The sequence below is a fragment of the Anticarsia gemmatalis genome, chromosome 7, assembly GCF_050436995.1.
Source record: "Anticarsia gemmatalis isolate Benzon Research Colony breed Stoneville strain chromosome 7, ilAntGemm2 primary, whole genome shotgun sequence".
NCBI lineage: Eukaryota > Metazoa > Arthropoda > Insecta > Lepidoptera > Erebidae > Anticarsia > Anticarsia gemmatalis.
In genome coordinates this window covers 11,756,430-11,768,600 of record NC_134751.1, presented here as the reverse complement: position 1 = coordinate 11,768,600, position 12,171 = coordinate 11,756,430, and the positions used below count along the sequence as shown (strand labels likewise).

The 12,171-nt window shown below is 34.7% G+C and overlaps 1 protein-coding gene across 3 annotated transcripts in view; it reads right to left on the bottom strand.

Annotated features, from left to right (window-relative positions):
• The window catches only part of LOC142974011 (uncharacterized), a 131,678-nt gene that overhangs the window by 69,718 nt on the left and 49,789 nt on the right, over window positions 1–12,171 (bottom strand). For all 3 annotated transcript variants that reach the window (XM_076116099.1, XM_076116098.1, XM_076116100.1), the window contains exon 3: window positions 10,435–10,477. The gene's annotated coding sequence lies outside the window, so the exon portion shown is untranslated. The remainder of the gene's footprint in view (window positions 1–10,434; window positions 10,478–12,171) is intronic.

The window sequence follows — 12,171 nt, the reverse complement described above, 5'->3', positions numbered from 1 at the left end:
TCGAGACGCAAGCATACACTGCATGGAAGTGGCTTTAACCTATTTATCTTTAAATGTTTAACATCTAACATAAATTGGTTTCCATTTTTTTTAAGTCCGCGTTGTCCCGTTGCTAATTATTGTTTCTTATTTAATGGCAGTTGTCTTGAGCACAGATATTTACCATTTTAGCTAATGTCGTCCATTCTACCATTAAGAACGGTAGCGCGATTCTCTACAGTCTGTACCGTTGAGTAGGTATCGAAAGTTTGACGTTAAAAATGTACTGCCAAAATTGTTCCTACGACGCCCGCTGGAGGCGCTGATCAGATTTTCATACAAAATTTATCGATAGAAATTGGCCGGAGGTAGTCGATAGTGGTAGAGAATCGAGCTAGGTTTTATGTTTTGAATGTGCCACTAGTACAGTTTGAGAATATTTAAATGACACTTTGGAAAGTCTTTTAACATTTTTAGTATGGGGTGAGGTATTTCAAAACTCATCATGATTGACTCTACATAAACGGAATCTATACAATAACTAGTATTCGGCAATACACAAATCAGAGTAAATAGAGTAGATTTCTAAGCCGATTTTCTTAAAGGTTAATATATCTTATTTGTGATATGTTTTACTCATATTTACATACAAAGAGAATATTCCAAGAATGTACCAAAAATGACTAATTACACACGCTTGAGAGAGCGAGAAAGTAAACACGCTAATTAATTGAATTATTACTTGAGCCGTAATTATTATAAAACACAATTATTTATATTAACAACAATGTTCTCTTACCGAGAAAGTAATTAAATAATGTTTACATAGAAAGTTGGTAGAGTATGGTACATGACCGTAACCTTAGAAATAGAGAATAGTACAATAGAACATTAACTCCTAGACCGGATATACACATATTATTATTTCTACACCGTTAAACGCTTCTTTCTCGTAAAAATAAATGTCTTATTGTCTTGACCCAGTGGTCGATTCTCAAACTATTTTATCTCGTGTCAAAATTGACGTGAGTCGTTGCCATGACAACAAGTTTAAGACAAGAGTCAATCGGTTGGTAGTGCTAACAAGGAACAATTCTTATGACAAACGGTTTAGGAATTTAACATGAAAATCAATAGGGTTTTTTAATCGCTCTAATACTTAAAACGTATCTTATCCATTATGAGTACAATTGTAATATCATTGTTCTATTACACTTTTACGGCTAAACTGCTAAACACACTAATAGCATAATGATAAGGATGGATTTATACGAAGAAAGAAATAGGCAAATAAAAAAAAAGTGTAACTGTTAGTAATGTTTTAAACGCAATCATTTGTTTTTTATTTTTTAATGATACTTAGATAATAGGTTTCTTTTCTTATTTTAATGTTTCCGTGTTAAACCCCATAATAAAATATAACTACATCCTTAATGGTCTAAACAAGTGACATTTATGTATGGAGATCAGCGGATGTAGATAGGAAAACCTTTCTCTAAGTTTATGACACCTTTCACAGAAGATAACGCTTCTCTCTGTTACATTTAACTAAGAAAACAAGCTAACCACTTCATTACTTACTATGTTACGCTACTGGTTCCATATCACTTTAGATTTTTGTTATACAGTGATTTTCATCGATCATCTAGTTATTTTATTCATCATTACAACAGCTACAGCAGCACACTAGCTCGGTTCTCTACTCCTAGCGACTACCGACAACCGGCTAGCTATCGAGAAATTTGTCATAAAATCAGCGCCTCTAGTGAACTATTTTGTAGAGTAGTGCAGTACAGTTTAAATGTCAAACTCTCGATATTCGACAGTACCGACGGTAGAGAAGTAAAGACTGAATGAACGCAATGTCTCATTTTTAAGTTTGATATTTACAAGGGACGCTCAATAGTATTGTAATAATAAGTGCTTGCACTATAATAATATTTAGTACTAACTTTTCAAGCTAGGACTTAACGCTTTACTTAAGAAAAAAATGAAATTAGCTTGTATCTCAATCATCTCAGACATCAATAATATTCCAAAGGTAGTTCTAGAAATTCTCGATCGTTGAACGTACAGGAGCGAATTAAAGTATTTGTAGTGCGCTCTCGCTGTAGTCGGCGAGCGCGGTGATACCTAGCTTTGACTGCAGCACAACGCGTCTCGCCTGCTCAAACTCATCGGGGATAGGGCGCGTCTACATTATTATGGGAATACTATTGATTGATAGAATAATTTGTTACTTCATTTTTATACAGGGTTAAAACTTTAGTTGGTATTGGTTGAAATAGTTTTTTTTTTATTGCAGAACAGTATTTAATAATATTTTTAAAACCTGATCAGTGCCTCAAGCGGTCGCTGTAGGAACTAATTATTTAGTCAATTTTAGATCTACAAATATACCAAATCTTTATACTCGCTATTACCGTCTGTAGAAAATAGCGCTACTTTATCCAGGCTACGATTACTGTAGTGTTGTTTTATTGAAGACTTATGAATTCGTAGATTTGCTGACAATACAAATACACGCAATAAATGTGTTAGAATTTTATTCTGAGAAAAAAAAAATCGAAATCATAATCTAAGATCTTGAAATGTATTGTTAAGAATCAAAGATATCGTTCCTGCAGACCGATAAAGTGCTGAGTTATTTTTGTTCTTGCGATTAGCAGCAATTAGACTCGCGTCAGTGGCCAGGACCAATAAGAATAGCCGTGAAAGGGGATTGAAAGCATAACTTATTGAAACTGCAAACAAAGGCTAGGTATATCTATTTTAGACGCGCACTTAAAAACTCAGGCCCGTACAATATCAGCAAATTATTTCAATAAGTGGCTTATTTCGCACCTGTGAAGTTCTTATAAAAATATCAAGCTAAATTCTAAATTAGTTCCTGAAACGTCCGGTAGAGGCGCTGTTTTCTTTAGACGTTTTGGGAAACACAATACTTTTGAGTTTATTTATTCACAGATATATCTAAGAACTAGTAACTACATCTCATTGAAAGCATCTATTAGATTTTGTCATATTATTATATTATATCTCAAAGAACGAACTATTTCAGTATTTGTTATTACTACATACGTACAGATATAAAATCACGCATTTTTTCCATAGGGGTAGGCTGACGCCTTATTTCTATTTCCCTTGCCATACATATCCATAGAAGATCTTGTCACTACTAATGTTTATAAATATAAACAAACATAAATTCGTACGTACATGTACACAAGGCCTTACGAAAACGGTTTTCCGTGTGCACCGTGTGTAAATACGTCTGTTTACGGGATTAATCAAGAAACGGTTTTGTCTAAGCCGGGGTGTTACTTTACTATTCGACTTACTGAACTTTGATTGCATCAGATTACTCCCAGCTTCGTTGTCGTTAGTACAATTTATGTTTATTTAACTGTTTCGTATACTTAGTTGCTGCTCTTTGTATTGAAACTAATTAGTAGCTGGATGCTCTACTGCTATCGACTGCCGACAACCGGCTTGTCATCGAGAAATTTTGTATGAAAATCTGACCAGCGCCTCTGACGGGCGTCGTAGGAACTATTTTGGCAGTCCATTCTTAATGTCAAACTTTCGATTCTCGATACTACCGATTGTACAAAATGCTATAGTTCTATTAATGTAATACATAGAAACTAGGTTTTACAGTGCGTTGTTTTTAGGATACAAATTTAAATTGACTTTTCGTATAAACCTGAATATTCTAGTTGTTTGAGCTAATTTTGTGCGGAACAAAATCAGAATATTCAGGTTCTGCAATCGTGGTAATAATTTCCTACCATCAAAGCAGTCTGCCATGGCTTTATTAAACCTTATTTTAAGGTAGTCTGCAATAAGCCAAAATGATTCTTTTGAAATAAAGAGCTTTTGACATTAAGCCTGTGACCAAACGGTGGCGAGTTTTTTATGCAGTCTGCTTAACAACTATCCTCGTGCAAAAAACAGATGTATTACGCTTTCGCTACTTCTCCTATCGTTTACATAATAAATGACAGCTACATATACAGATTATTTTCAACATCTTAAATAAGCCGATTAATCGAGTTGCGCGAATTACATACGATTATACTCATAGATCCGCGTGCCATGCGTGTTAGTTTACTAGCTGTCATTAGACATGACTCATTCGCTGTATCCACGGCTAATTCTCAATACAAACATACAAAGTGGTTACATATTCAAATTGTCTTTTTAGCAATTATAGACGGGAATATTTATTCGTGGTATGTAAAGGCCGTTTCTCATTGTAGTCCAACACCTAGGAATAGAGCTTTGTAAACAGTCGGTTCGCGGCCGACGGATAAAATAACATTTAGAATTTAGAACATCAACAACCTGCAGGCGTATGTAGCGAATGACTGCCTGTTGGCTACTTTATTTTGGATACATACCGAATTATTTATTGTAATCTTGATACATTGTGTATGTCGAAAAATGAACACCATACGTATTTGTGGCGAGAGCGAGCACAAGAGTAAAAAAAAAAACTGTCGCCCATAATTTAAATATTGCGTGAATTTGATAACATTATTTTGAGACAGATGGTGAGGGCCGTTTGTACGCAGATAATATTACATCGTGTTAAGTCTGTTTTAGATAGAAACACTAATTGACAAGAAGCGGTTGTCAAACTCAGCTCGTAATACGCGCACGCTCGTGCCACGCGACCTGTCTCGAAAGAAGCATCACGTGCCCGCATCCAATGTGCAGTAGCCCCTATAATTTCTTCATAATAACACCTATTACTCCCCAATTTTAGAGAAAGTAAATATAGGCGTATAAAAGAAAATCAATATCTAGCAGCTTGTGCGCCGTTTGCGAAATCACGGAATGTAATTTGGTACTTCTCGCTCATTATCTATTCCGACAAATTATTAGTTAGCTGGTATCTTTATTGGAGTCATAAAATCCAATTCTCAATACTACATGTTTTCAGAATTGATACCCTGTGAATGTTCCAAGGGCTATTAGTTGTGGTTGCCTAATAACTACGAGTGAGTAAGAACATATTTCAAATGATAAGGTTAAGTTTTGAATTGTTGTCTCATTTACTTATGTGTTAATGAGATGAGACGGAAAAATAATTGATAACTAACACTTATAACCAAGTTTTACCAGAATATGTATTATTTAAACAACGTTAAAATTAAATGAAAAATCTTTATAGAAAATAGTACATGTAATTGAACTATAATCTCCACTACTGCGGAATAGAATTAAGAATTTAATCTTTATAACTGATCATTCTGTGACAAATTGCATTATCAACTCTAGGTGCTTGTAGTGCATACCAATATCATAACGCAAATCATCTGAGTCTTAGTTAAAGTCACCTTTGAGCTTTACGCTCAAAGGTAACTTTAAACCGATTTGTATATTTTCAGTTCAAAATATTTTTTACTACGGAAGAACGTTGACGTACTCGTAAATATATTACGAAATTTTTAAGGACGGATGTTGTGTGTAATGATGATGTAAGTATGTTTGTTACTATTCACAAAAAACTGCTAGACGGACTTTAATGAAATTTTGAACATAGGTAGCTTATAACCTGAATTATCACATATATGGATACTTCTTACCGGGTAATCTTTTCGCTTGAACGAAGTCGCGGGCACTAGCAAGTCTACCATAAATAAGAAAAGCCAAATATTACCAAACCGGAAATCCAACCCTCATACTCGTGGAATGATACCTAAAGCTTTCATACCTAGACTACGTTGTAATTAGTTAGTTAGTTTAGATATAATTACAGAATAAATTGACCACAAGTATGTAGCTGTACTGGCTGTGCAATTCTTATCTTAACTTACTTTATTTTATTACCGGATATGTCTTCGTGACCCGTTGCAGAGTGAATGTTCTAGTTGAATCATGATTATGACTAAGAAGGTTAACATTATTTATACATTTTATCTATAAATATAATAATTATTTGTTAGTTTCTTCGACTTACCACTCTCTAGTTACAGCTCAGATATTAAAAAGTTAATTTCAGTAACTTATACTACTTAAACAGTAGCGCGATTCTGTACAATTGGAACCATCGGGTATCGAAAGTTTGACATTTAAAATGTACTACACTAGGAAAGGAAAGGAGAATACAATATATTATTACATTACAATATATTATTAAAATGAACATATGTATATACACTTAAAGAAATAAATGAAACTAATTTTCTATTTTATTCCAGTATTACGAGTATAAAACATAGGCAACACATAAATCAGATACATAATGACTCAAGAAATTTTATTAACACCTTTGGGAACTATAAATAAGTCATATAAACCATTTGCAGTGAAACTCTACGTACTTAGAAACAAGTAATTGTAATTACACGCAAAGCCTTGGATATCTGATAGTCACACTCTACTTGCTTGCTTTAAAACGTAATAACGTTAAATGAATAGAATTTTACTTTGAAAATATGTATATGAATATTTGATTCAACGTGTGTACTAGAACAAAAAGAGTTAGATGCTTCGAGAATTTCTTATTATCGACTCTTAATTAGTAGCTTGATTACTTACGATCTTTTGTTACGATGTCTAAATACCATAATTTAAATCTGTGGAGTATAATACATGGATAGTGAATCAGAGTACAAATATTTCCATAAATGTAACGTGAAACATACCTAAGTGTTACGCTTGTACTCACCTTTAATCTTAATGTATAATCTTTGGTATGTGCGATACAATTTTCCAGCAAAAACTCTAACATGCTGTGTTAAATGCTTTAAGCAGCCATCAACCGCTTTATCATAAAGTAACGACATCCATTTAATTACTATGTAGACAACGTACGCTGTAGGATCCAAAGTTATATGCTAATTGCGAAAGTTATGTCCTAAAATAAACAGCCAAATGAGACGGCAACTTTTGATGGAAATACTCGTCAAAGAACTTATTACAATATCCTTGAATGAAGACGAAACCCTGCCATTTTGGTCGTGGAGAAATTTCGTGTTATCGTGTCAAGATCATATACATAAATGCTTTAAGCGAAAGTTTCTTGCGTAAATATCAAAAGAAAGTAAACTTCGTAAAGTTCATATTGACATCTACAGAATTGACAACAAACCTACCGCATTCTATAATTAGTTGTGATAACACGGCGTCTACTTATTACGTTTATCGATACATTTGGCCATGACTCGGAATGCATCGGAAAGTTATTGACTTTTGATAATGAACGAAACCAGTTTGCGGCGAGCTGACCGAGAGCCCGCGGCCTCGTTCAATACCAGATGGACATACCACGAAACCATAACCGAAATCAAAAAGTTATACATACACCATACATTAACATTTTTGATTACGACTGCTTACTGCTACCGCGAATAAGACGAGAAGTGTAAAGCGCGCAGACCTTACAATTCAACTGTCGTCAAAACTTACCGCTACATTGGTAGTAGACAAGTTTATGGTTAGCGACAGGTTTAAGTTTCCCGACAGAAATTTACTGTTAACTTTGTAGGTGCAAAAACTGATAGTAGGGAAAATTATAAAGTCAATTTGAGACTTGATAAGCTACTGACTTTATGAATAGGACTCACTCGTAAATTATATTTTATGACCACCTTACCGCTGGTACGTAAGTAGCCATGTTATTATAATAAAATTTTGTTCTGACTTGAAATAAAACTCTCACAAAAAACAATGTATGAACAAATAAACATGAGTGCCTACTTAAATTAGTGCACGAGTCATTTGACCGGTAGGTAGGTAGTTTATTTTAATCTACGCTGAGTTATTTCGTTCGTGTCGTTAAGTTATGATTGAGACTTCAAGAAGTACAAGACTTTCTAAGTTACGGTTGTGACGTAAAGCCACATGCAGACCGAGTGTGGTGCCATATCGGGCTATACATAGTCACGTATGCTGTGTAATAAGCATTAGAAATATCACAGAGTTGGCGCATATAAATAATGAAATTGCTCGACGCGGAAAGTTGTGGTTTTGCGATCACGACAAGTTTCGTAAAGTTTTCGCTTGTCGTTGACAGCTGCACGGCTCCGTTGTGCAAGAATCCAGAAACATTTTTTGTTATATTTTGGTTTTCTTTTTTCCATAATGCACGCAACAGGTCACGTCCCAATTCGGTGTGGTTATAACTGATTGCGATAAATATTTGATAAATTAGGTAAGTAACGAATAACATTAGGAATCACGCTGTGCTAGCTCCAACTAAATGTACACTCTGCAGACGCGACGCCGTGGGCCGTCACTTTTCTTCTTTATTGCTTATTTTTCTTTACGTATTGCAATAAACACAGCATTTAAAAAGCCACTGTTTCTAATTATACGAGTGAAATCGGAAATGTAGTTATAAAACAACGACAATTTGTGTTACTTTGTTTTAAAATACGAGAGTCTCAGCTGCAGTTTTCTATTTTTTATTTTTATTTTTTATTTATTCTAAAAAAGACAACTCCCGCACTAAGATTTGCTCTTGTGTCGCGGGGACTTTTTACAAACATTCTATCTTACTTAACGACACTTTTTTCCTTTCGAATTGTACGGAAAATATACATAGATCTCGTATCGGATTCAATTTACTGCGTTGTTTATAGTTGTACTTTTATACAATCTGTTCTGCCTCATTATCACACAAAAAGGCCATCAATTAGTAGTGCCGGTAACAAATAAAGTAACTCAGTAGTAATGCGATGTTAGTAGCGTATGCGCACGTGAACAGAAGATGTTCCGGGGAGATTATGTTATTTATCTAGTGAGGGGAAACAACTTTCTCGCCGCTCCAGGAAGGAACCCATTGTTTTGTGCTCGGAGAGGCGTTCATGCTGGACTTATCATAACACATCACTCACACATAACGCTTACATTTACATACGAGCACCACTAACTAACAATAAACATAAACAACTGCGTTATTCAAATTCGCGTTATCTAAAACGTTCTAGTCCAGTATACAATGCACGAAAGCTCTTGTAATGTATTCATAGAGAGGAAAAGCGTATTTCGTTAATGACAGTATTTGAGTTTATATTGCCGGACGGACGGGCTTTCAACGCGCACCGTGTAATTTTCTTGGAGCGGACAACTTGAAAATTGTCTAGTTTGGTTGAAAAAGGTATTTCTCGTCCGGAGAATTTCTCGTCGAGCAATAAACTGTTACTTGTTTAACGTGGACGAAATGAGAGGATGCGAGAAGCGTTTAAAGAGTAGAGATAGTTTTCTTAAAGTTGGTTAGGTCGCTGGCGTCGGTGTCGAGGCAGGGCTTGCATTAATAAAGAGCCACCTCGGGGCGGGCAATCTCGGGAGACGCTTTCCCGGCATATCCCGGCACTGTCTAACACACACTTAAAGAATCCTGCATGTTTTACGAGATACCGCACACACATACATGGTCTACTTTTTACGACAATTTTTATCTATCAGTACTAAACACATACGTCAAGAATGATTGATTGATCATGCATTTCTCCGTTCGTAATCTCAATATAAATGTCGTCGTTGTTTAGTGAAAGTGGTTTCACTTGTCGGTGAATAAATGATTATTTCATGCATTTATCTATCATAATTCGATCGGTTATGGGTAATTTAATGTTAAGCCCAATATTTTTTATGGCGTAAAATTGTTACGTAAGAATTCTATAAATAGACACTCACTGGTTTATCTCGGGAGCTTTAACTTTATTATCATTTAACCTACTAAATAGTATCTAGTTTATATAAAAGTCTTTAGCAAAAATGTTGATGTGAAAAATTTATGAGGATTTTTTAAATATATTCATCACACGTTTTAAATGAAGAGCATTAGATAATTTTAGTACCTACACTTTTACACATTCTAAGCTTAGCTCTGTCTCTTAATCTTTTAAATTAATAAACGTTACTAGACTAAACAATAGATTTTAGATGTGCCTACTAATAGAAATCAAAACATATTTAATAGCATGATTTTCTACCACTATCAACTAACGAGATCTGAGCAACGCCTCCTGCGGGCGACCTAGGAACTATTTTTACATTGCATTTTAAATGTCAAACTTTCGTTAGTACCGACTGTACAGAATGGCGTCACTGTTTTCTATGGTTCCTACAATCTCAAACTGTCTTACAATGTTATACACAAAACTAACCACGGTCTATTAAGCAAACTGTATCACTTACGTGTATGTAAGGATTTTGGAATAGTACGATGTATTTAGGCGACTGTGTGGCGAGTGTGGAGACGAATGCAACAAAGCGGGACTTAACGAGCTAGTCTTCTCTAAGCAGGCTCTAAAGTACTTGCGGACCTGACCAAGTTGGCCGAATGTATTCTATACTATGTCTTAAGGACGTTTGCGGGATTTTGAGGCTACTTTTTTGTGTTTGTTTTGACTTAGATCTGTAGAGGTAGGTGGTAATGTTTGGTGATTATTGGTTTAAGTCGGTGATAATATACGATTTAAGTTACGAGTTACTAACCTTTGCTTGTCAAGCTGTTGTGTGTTACCACGACCGATACAATCTGTAAAAAGAAAAAAAAATACTTTTATTATGTCGAACCAATATATTTATTCGTTACGTTATAAGAAAATGTTTTTACAGTAAAAGCCACAACAACAACCCTAAAGTACCTCATCGAAGTACGCTCAACAATACACAGCTTTTTCATAACCGACATTTTTCATCATTATATCCTCTCGAATGAAAAACTTCGACATAAAGAAATCGGAAGGCCGATTAACAATAAAGTCCTCTTAATATTCACGTCAATTGTTATAACACATAGGCACGTATATATTGGATCCCTGATTGGGAGTCGGCGCCGAAAGGAAATGCTCTCGCTTCCCGAGTACATTCAAGCTGAAAAGGAAATTGAATGGTCGTTATGAATGTTGGAGCCTTCATAAATTCGCCAATTGATAGATGATTAGTATGTATTTATAGAATGTTCGCTCATTTCCAACGATCCCGCTCATTGTTGTTTCGAAGAACCAATACACCATTGTTATTCTGATAAGATCCTTACCTTACCTTTTACTGGCCTCAAAATATAATTTCCGTGGCTGTAATTTTTTGCATTATTTCAACTTGATTGCTAATTTTGCCTAGTTTTTTATTGAAACATAAAACAGTAAATGTAATCTGATTGGATTGCAACACTAATTGTTTCTAGACAATTTCGCTTTTGTCACAACAGTGTTATTTGGCACATAATTGTGTTACCAAGTTGTCGATAACGCGTACGTGACGAATGTACGTTCTCGATACAGTTTAGCCACATATTTACGAAATTTATTGTCTAGAATTACTAGAGTGTAGTTCCAAATTTCTATCTGTTGGCATTGACTTTCGATTTTTTTTATCTTTTGCAACCATTAAGTTTTTAATGGTAATTGAGGTAGTCACGGAAGCGTGAATTGATACGTGAGGCGCGTGCCTTAAGAAACCGTTGACGAAATGTTCCCAAATTAAACGATCAACTACGATAGTCGAGCCTACGAAATACTCCACGCGTAACGCCTTACAAGAAAATGGGAAAGTTTGGAATATACGCGTATTAACTTCAAGACTTCTCATATAAAAATTATTATGTATTAGTTTTGTTTTGTAGATATTAATATACGCTCTAATGGTAACTATTGTGTTAACTATAATATTTATAGCGTGAGTAAGAAGTAGTAAGTATGTACAAATAAAAAACCTTTTATTCAAATGTCAAAGTAAGTTTTAATCCAATCCCCTCGTAGTGACAAGTTTCGAATCGATTAGTTTCTCGATTAAGCGTAACCGAGAAGTCGGTATCACAACAAGAGGTAAAAACAAAAGCGGTTAGAGCCGCTTACATAACAGTTTATTTACATCAACACTTTTGTTTCGTGATACTTTGAATTTTAAATCGTAATTAAGATTAGCCAGTTGTGCTAATCGTTTAGCCCACGATACGTAATTTACGTACTGCCCAAATATTACATGAGTAATAGTCGGAACATTTTTAGGTGACTATTCATATACCAACTCATTTCAAGTTGAGCTCAAACATTCGAAATTAAATACCGATTTTACGGTGCTCAAAATAAAATGCCGCTATAGAAATAAAATATAAAATAAGTATTATAATGAGGCATATTACATAACTTATGTTTAATAACATAATCACATCTTGGGTTGATCGCCAACTCAATAAAGAAAATAAGTAGCGAGTAGTGACTACTGGCT